This window comes from Anopheles coustani, chromosome X, assembly GCF_943734705.1.
Source record: "Anopheles coustani chromosome X, idAnoCousDA_361_x.2, whole genome shotgun sequence".
Taxonomy (NCBI): domain Eukaryota; kingdom Metazoa; phylum Arthropoda; class Insecta; order Diptera; family Culicidae; genus Anopheles; species Anopheles coustani.
Window position 1 is genome coordinate 18,014,389 of NC_071290.1, and position 8,545 is coordinate 18,022,933.

General features: G+C 42.2%; 1 pseudogene; it reads left to right on the forward strand.

Moving 5' to 3' along the window:
* Window positions 1–6,916: 6,916 nt before the first annotated feature.
* LOC131269386 (putative nuclease HARBI1) lies at window positions 6,917–7,546 on the forward strand (annotated as a pseudogene).
* The last annotated feature ends 999 nt before the right edge of the window (window positions 7,547–8,545 follow it).

An 8,545-nucleotide genomic window follows, 5' to 3' on the forward strand; every position in this document is an offset into this window, starting at 1 on the left:
TCATTGATATACAATACAAAAAGAAGCGGCCCCAGGTTGCTTCCTTGCGGCACCCCCGAGGTGGCACTGATGCTGCGCGACGTGTGCGATGCACATCTGACGCAATATGAACGGTCGCTGAGGTAGGACCGCATCCAGGCCAACTGGCAGTTGGGCAGTCCCAGGACACGAAGCTTGGCGAGCAGCAGGGAGTGCGGAACGCTATCAAAAGCAGCTTTGATGTCCGTGTAGATAGCATCGACCTGGGAGCCGGCATCAATCGCTTTATGGCAGCTGCTGACAAACTCGACAAGGTTGGTAATTGTTGAGCGTTTTGGGGTGAACCCATGCTGAGCCGAGCTGACGTAGTTCGAAGCGGCGACAAGAAGCGGCTCATAGACGAGAAGCTCGAACACTTTGGCGCAGGCGCTTAGCGATGTGATGCCACGATAATTCGCGGCGTTGCTTTTGTCCCCTTTTTTGTGCACTGGGACCAGCCACGAAGCTTTCCAGGTCGCAGGGTAAATTCCCGACCGAAACGACTCGCGGAAAATTGCGACCAAGATTGGGGCCACGGCAGCAGCGCAGCGTTTCAGGATAAGCGACGGAATCCCATCAGGTCCAGGCGAAGTGGATGGCTTCAATCGCTTGATCCCTTTAGTCACGGACTCTACGTCTACCGATGGCAGGTTCGGGGCCATGGCGTCCTGTGGTACGTTAACGAGCGCATCAACTATCCGACTATGGTCGTCAATGTCCGGAAGGAACGTGTCAGCGAAGCGCTCTGCGAAAATGTCACAAACAGCAGACGGGGTGTTGCCACTCCGTCCGTTGTAGCTGACACATCCAGGAAAACCGGTGGATTTCCGTCTGGCATTCACGAAATTCCAGAGAGCACGAGGGTTTTGGCGTGAACGCGTGCCTAGGCGCCGTACGTAACCTTGATAGCGGAATTTATTGTATCGCCGATGTAGAGTGTGAGCAACGTTGAAATTACCTCGCGACGTTTGGCAACCTCGGGATCGATATATGCGATAGGCGGCAGCCCTGGCCGTCTTCAACCTTTGCAGAGTCCGGTCACTCCAGGGAGGACCACGTTTCGGGCGCTTTAACGGCGTGCAAACATTAAGCGCGGACACCATAAATGAGGCAAATCCATCGACAGCGAGGTCAAGCGAAGGATAGTTCGAGCACTCGAAGTTGGCCGCAAACGAAGAGATGAGCGCAGAGAGCTTGCCCACGTCAGTCCGCGCGTAATTGAGGCAAGGTGATGGCGCAGGAACAGCCAAGTCCGCACGAGGAACCGAGAACACCACCTCAAGCGGAGGATGATAGTCATCCACTGGAAGGAGAGGGGTACTGCAGGTGGTTACCGGCGAGCAGGCTGAGGCGACGACACTATTAGCAAAAATCAAATCAAGCACTCGCCCAGAAGTGTTGAAGCAGCAATTTAGTTGGAATAGTCCGCTACGGTGCATTCCATCGGCAAACTGAGCAGAAAGTGCGGAACGCGTACGCGGCTCATAAAATACAAACGGCACATCCGGATCCGGCTGAGCAATAATCCAAGAAATCGCTGGCTGGTTAAAATCCCCAAGGAGAATGATCCCGTCTCCAGGGTGAAGAGTCGCACATAGCGCGCTGATGCAGTCCTCGTATGCAAGGAGCGTGGTAGCGTTAGCGGAGAGCCTAGGCGGGAGGTATCCCGCAACAATGAGCAGGCGAGTGTTTCCCAGGTGAATGATAGCACATGTGAGCTCTAACGACGGCTGCCTCGAAGGGAATTCCCGTGACGTCAGCAAGCGGGAGCACGCAATTAAAATTCCACCGCCGCGAGAGCAAGTACTGTTGACTGAGTCACGATCGCAACGGTACACCCGAAAGCTATCGTCAAAAAATAGCGAAGAAGGCAGACTGGGATCAAGCCAGGTTTACAGGTGGGTTAAAAATTACAAATTACAAATCAACCGGTTTTTATTCCGCATTAACAGCAAATGCATGACCCAATGAGGAAGAAAGAGTCAGGGCATAGCATCAATAGCAGCTATCTCGATCTTGTCCACAGTAGAGGGTCGTGGAGATGGGATTCTCCCTACCCCTCGCCTGTAAAATGAACTGATTCGAGCAAAACCGTTCGCTGGGTAGTCACACCATGAAAAGAATTGAGCAACAGTTTGACAGATGTCACATAAGACTAGTGGTGGGAAAACTAAATCCCTACATGGATTTGAATCGAAAGATTTAAATCCATGTAGAGATCCGGGTCTTCGAATCCGAATCCCAATCCCTCATATCATACATGCTCATCTAATGCCGAGTTTTCATATGATATGTTTAATTCAATGAATGATTTACATAAGAATATCAGTATAGTCGACATTATTCTTCTAATTGTATTCAAAAAACATGAACAATCTAGTCCTTTTGGGGAATATGCAGACTAACTGATTTACCCGAGTTTATTCCAAGAAGAGTAGCATTTGTTATGTTTCAAAAACAATTATGACAGCGTTATCATTCAAATTGAATCCATCGTGGGTCACTGAAACAGTGAAGCAAGTCCTTTTGATGTTTTTTCGCACTTTCGCCTAGCGCCTCAGATATGGCTGATATAATGTACAAGCTGACCCAACGAACTTCGCCTCGTCCCACATTACCAATACGTTAATATTGGAATAACAAAGTATTGAAACTCAAGGGAAGCCCTATATATTCGGTGCATGAAGATGTCGACACATAACAACAGATCCATCTTTAAGTCGCGGCATATCCGATAAATCCAAAGAATGTTTTAAAATTCCAGTTTTTCCATTTTATTGTTCAAAATTTCCTTTTCAAAAGCGATGTGAAATATCTTCGAAGATGTCATTTTCATACGTACCTCACAAACAACGGGACTTTTTATGGCTTCATCGATATAATCTTTCTATTATGTATAGACACTTTAGTCCTCTCCTTCAATGCCAAAAAACGGTATATCCCATCAGGCGACGTACTTGCAAACTTGTTTGATAGATTTCCCTGAACTTAAATACTCAAAATGCATATGTGTTTAGCAACAAAGCTCTTCTGCCACTTAACAAAATACATTCAACGCCTATCAGAACCAAATATACCTGATCTAGGCGATAGCTTGTTGATTAACCAAGATGAAATTATTCGATGATCCGTGAATTCGGATTCATGATTTGTCACAATTTTAATCGGTATGGGTAAGAAGGAAAAAATCTCAGAACTTCTTTAAGATTGGCCAAGCGGTTTATTAGTTTAAATTATACATCGTTTATTTGATTTGATTGTATGGAAAATGCACTTTACACAAATCTTTCCATTTTCCGGCTTTTCCTTAGACAATATCAAAGTTGTCTTTTCTTTAAAACTTGCATGAATGAAAACGAACAAATAATCTGATTACATCGTCAAGATTGGCTCAGCCGATTTTAAGTTATAGCGTTAAAAACAAACACTCATTTTTATAAGTTTCAATTTTTTTATGGAAAAAAGCATTTATCGAGTTTTCTGGGTTTCTGGCTTTTCCAAAGAATTTTTCTAACTTGGATTGATTTTACTGAGCCAAAAGAAACAAATCATCGAAAGACTTTGTTGGGATAAGTCCAACCGTTTTCGTTAGAAAAGGTAATTTTTTTTTATATGGAAAAAAGCAGTTTGTACCGAATTTTCCCATTTTCCGGCTTTTCCTTGGGAATTTTCAATTTCAAATTTTCATCAATTTTTTTTTTCCTAAACCTTCCTTGGGTAAAAAGGAACAAATCAAAGGAAGACGTCATCAAGATTGGTCCAGCCGATTTTGAGTTTTAGCATCACGAACATACAAACATTCATTTTTATAGATATAGAGAAGAGAAGAAGAAGATTTAAAGCTAGATTGCACCGACAGGTAAGTAAACCAAATCCCCAAATCCGAATCCCAATCCAAGAAACAGTCGGAACAGTTTAAGCAGTGGATAGTGTTCCTTTGGAACTGTGGTCTTTGTGTACAAAATTTTGAAAGGCCTGGTACCAACATATTTGCAGGAAAAGATAGTAGTTAGGACTCACACCCCGCTAGGCAATTTCGAGCAAATCGTCCTCAAAAACGTCCTCCATGACACAAACATCGAGCAGTTTTGTATGGTGAGGAGGACAAGGAGGACGATTGCTCGAAAAACGTCCTCCTTTTGTTTCATCCCCATACAAAAATGGAGGACGTTTGTTCGCGCGGAGGACGTTTTGAGGACGATATTTCGAGCTGCCTAGCGGGACTCGTAATGCCGGTGAGCCAAGACTTTCTGGCTATCTGTCTGGAAACGCCCGAAACTCGTTGTTTTTCAAAGGAGTACCAGCCTGCTACACGACCCGCAAACTCCAACCGCAAACTCAAAAACCGTATAAGTTTACGTCAAAATCTTTGCGGTTCGTGTAGCCGCGTTTTGCGGTACCAACCCAACTGGCAGATTTTGTCTTGTTATCATATTGTTACCATGTTGTTAGTTAATTTTCGGGGCGGATAACAAGACAAAGTGTTGCACCAAAAAAGGGGTGGGGGAGCAACATTAAACCGGTTATTTTGTGGTGGTGTTAGTGCCAAACAGGGGGTTATGATGGTGTGCGTGTTATTTCACCAGATTGGCATGCACACATTTATATAATGCGTTTCGGATATCAAATGAGAAAAGAGTGTTGTGTTCTGCGCAATCCGTCGACGCGGAAATTTCTATTCTTCATTAAATTTGGACTCTACTTCTACACTCTGCTCTCCCGGAACACTAAGGGCGGCTTCTTCCTCCGGTGTTATTTCTGTTGAACGAAACAAACAAAGGAAATGAATTAAAGAATCGCTGTTATAAACGGTCATGATGTTGCTCTATCACACTGTTTACTTACCGATTCCATGATGCTTCTAAACAATCAAACTTCTCTTCCGTTTTACGGACCAGATCGTTCATGAGCTGACGCCGTCGCGGACTTGTTGATGGATGCACTTTTTCTTCTATAAGTTTCCCATTGGGCACCATGAACTTTGGAAAAACACTTTACACTTTTCAACACGACTGTTCTGGCGCTGGATGTTTCGAAGACTGAAAACTTCACCGCGTCGCTATTGGCAGTTGGTTTCGTGATAGCATTCATACAAACGTACTTTTTATTCTGTACATGATTGACCGACATAAAGTGCACGAACACATTTGCTTCTCGCTGTGCAGTGTGGGAATGCTACACGATCGGTTCCGCTATTGTAATGTGTCAGCCTGAAAGGGAAGATGTGAAAGGGGAGATGTGACTTCTCCCCTAGCACGCCGGTTCATCATTAGAACGAGTAGGAAGACAAGGAGTGCAAGAGAAAGCTGACAGTTCTGGACTCGCGGGGGTAGGAATCTGTGGAAACAGGGCAATGTTGCATGTCGCAGTCAGTTGGGAATTCTGTGAGCCACGCTACACGAGCCGCAAACTCAAAAACTTTGCGGCGCAAAGTGGTTTTTGTTTTTGATTTTTCAGTTAACTCAAAAATCTTCCTTCAAAGCAAACAAGATCTTATTTCAATGCACACAAAAAGTAAAAGATGGATAATCTGTTGATGAATGAAGTGTGGCTAACTACCCTATCGCGGGTCATCGAGTTGAGTACCCAAAACTTGCAACAACGCAACAAGCAACGCAACAGGCGTATTGTGCGTAGGCAAGAAGATGGCAACCGTTTGCTGGACAATACTGTAGCAGAGCAAGCAAATGAAACTATAATTAACTTTCTTCGCATGAAGAAGGAAGATTTTGATGTTCTCAAGTTACATAAAAAGTGGTAGGATAAAATATTTTAATCTTTATCATTAAACTTTTTGAAGCTTTTGGATAAAATCAGTTGGTGGGCTGGACTTTGCCGACCCCTGATCTATAGCGAATTTATAATTGATATTCTAGCTATAAAATGACAAAATATTACTGTAGCTGCAAAATAAACACGTAAATTTATCACCATATGTTCGATTATTTTGTTTTTGAGATTTGTTATGTTTACATTTATTTCTTCTTCATCTTCTTCTTCTGGCGCATTTGAGTTTGCGGATAGCTGCCAAAAACTTCGCGGGTGCAGTTTTCAGCTCACGGAGTTGAAAAGTTTCTGACGCAAACTTTTCGGTTGTTCCCCTCTTTGCGCCGCAAAGTTTTTGAGTTTGCGGGTCGTGTAGCGGGGCTCGTACAATGGTACAACAGGATGCAGAGAGAGATTAAACAAGCGTGTAATCTTACCCGGGGTCCACACTACCGCGCGACTTCGCCTGACAGGAGCTGAACTCCATATAAAAAAAACCTTGCGCGATGTCGCGCGAATCGCGCTAGATTTTTTTTGCATGGAGTTCAGCGCCTGTCAGGCGACGTCGCGTTACGCGACGGTGCAGTCTGGAAAGCGTGCTTGGTTTTTTTTGTATCTCGCGGTCCACACTACAGCGCGACGTCCCGTCACGGAACGCGACGCCGCCTGGAAACATCGGATTTTTCGTTGTACTACTTATTTTTCGGCTTCACAAATGTAATTCAGTTATCAAACTCCGTTTTAATTGATATTTTTACCAAAGTTTTTTCGGGTGCTGAAACGTAAACAAACTGCTCTTCAGCAAGTAGGAGATGATGTGGAAATATATACTTCCTACGGCGGGCCAAAATATCGACATTGGTACCTATCGCGAAAGCAGTCGGTAAAATTTACCAACCCGGTTGATTATATCGACCGATAAATTTATCTACTCGAATTGGTATCGCGAATGTATTCAACTGAGCAGTCGGTAAAATTATAACAACCCATAAAAATACCTATCGAGTAGTTTCGCCGTCTGTCAAATTACCATGGAAACCTAGAGTTTGTTTACTTGTAACAACGTTACAATTAGTGCGACTTCTATCGTATCGAGAAGCATTTTAGTTTGTGAAGCATCCAAAACATTAGAATGATAAATTCATTATTCTTTTTAAAAGATGCGGAGAATGAAGAGGGAATAAATCTAGCAGCGTACCGTAGGCGATTGAAGAAGCATTTTGATCCGCTTGAATTATCGGATAAAACGTAAGCGTATTAGCTCAACAATCGTTGCCACTGTTTTAACATGTTCCTTTTTCAGCTTCATTAACAATTACCGAGTTCCGAAGAGGCTGTTTGAAGAAATCCTTGACAAAGTGGAACTAGCTCCAGGATAAGCATAAGCGTGGGTTATCGGCGGAAGAAAAATTGAGAACAAAACTGCGATTTTTTGCACAAGGGTCGTACCAACAAGGTGTTGGTAACGATTTTACTATGGCAATTGCCCAATCTTCTTTTTCTGAAACGCTAGATCAAACTCTAGCCGCGTTGGAACGTGAACTAGCGTATTTCATAACCATGGATATGATTGCCGACGAAAAAGCAGACGCCAGGAGATTGTTTATAAAAAATTACCTGTCCTTGTGTAGTGATGTGCACTGATGGAACTAACATCAGAATTGTCGCACTTTATGACATCTCAATTCAATATTTGAATAGAAAAGGGTTTTACAGTTTAAACGCTTTAAAGGTAAATATTAAATTTAACACTTCTTTATAAAATGCTTATTGATAATGATCTTCTAGATATGTGACCACAGACAAATGATCCTATTGGTAGATAGTACAATACAAGCCCAATATCTTTATACTTAGAAGAAAAATGAAACAGTGGTGACCGAACGATGAAGCTGTTGGGTTTGTCTATTTACATATGACATTCTTGTACCCAATATTAATGATTCTTTTTTTATTGTTGTTTAGGGGACTCTGCTTATCCTTTAAAACCATGGATGATTAAGCAACGAATATTTCTATTTTTCTATTTCTTTCTCATACATTCACGTACTTTTTTCTACCAAGTTTTTGACCTGCCATTATTCTAAGGTTGTCTTAGAGTGCTACAGGGCCAATAAGATTCATTTTGTACCAAAACCAAATTTCCCACAGTTTCGCCCCAATGAAATATACTGGGCAATCACAAAACTTTGTCTTAGGCGAAGTGGTGTAACAGTTAGAGATGTTCTTGGCAAGAGGAAGTGGACGGAAATTGCGAAAACGGTGTCTTCTTCCATGATACGGGCGCTAATGCAGGAACCAAAAAACAAAATACGTGTATTTATAAGAATAGGGAACACAATGCATAACTGTACAAAAAAAAAAAATACTCATTTTTTATATCGTTGAAATTTTTTGGAACCTCAAATTAATATACTTAATGAATTTTTGAAATAATAAAAGTTATACAATATTTTGGAAAACACCTTCAAGTATCTTCACTGAAAATTTCAAATCGATCCGAAATCTCTATAAAATGAAAATTGGTCGGAAGCACGAGAAATACGGAACGTTTGAGGGGTATCGACCGACAACGGCAAATAAAAATTATTTAAATTTGGTTATAAACGTTTTTTTTAACAAAACGATAGAAAATTACTATTTCTAGGCATTCTAAAAGTTTCATGCCGATACGACAATCCAATCAATTGTTATTTGAATATAATACGGTAAAAACAAAGTATGATGTCCCCCCCTCTCACGAAAGTCGAGCACTGATCAA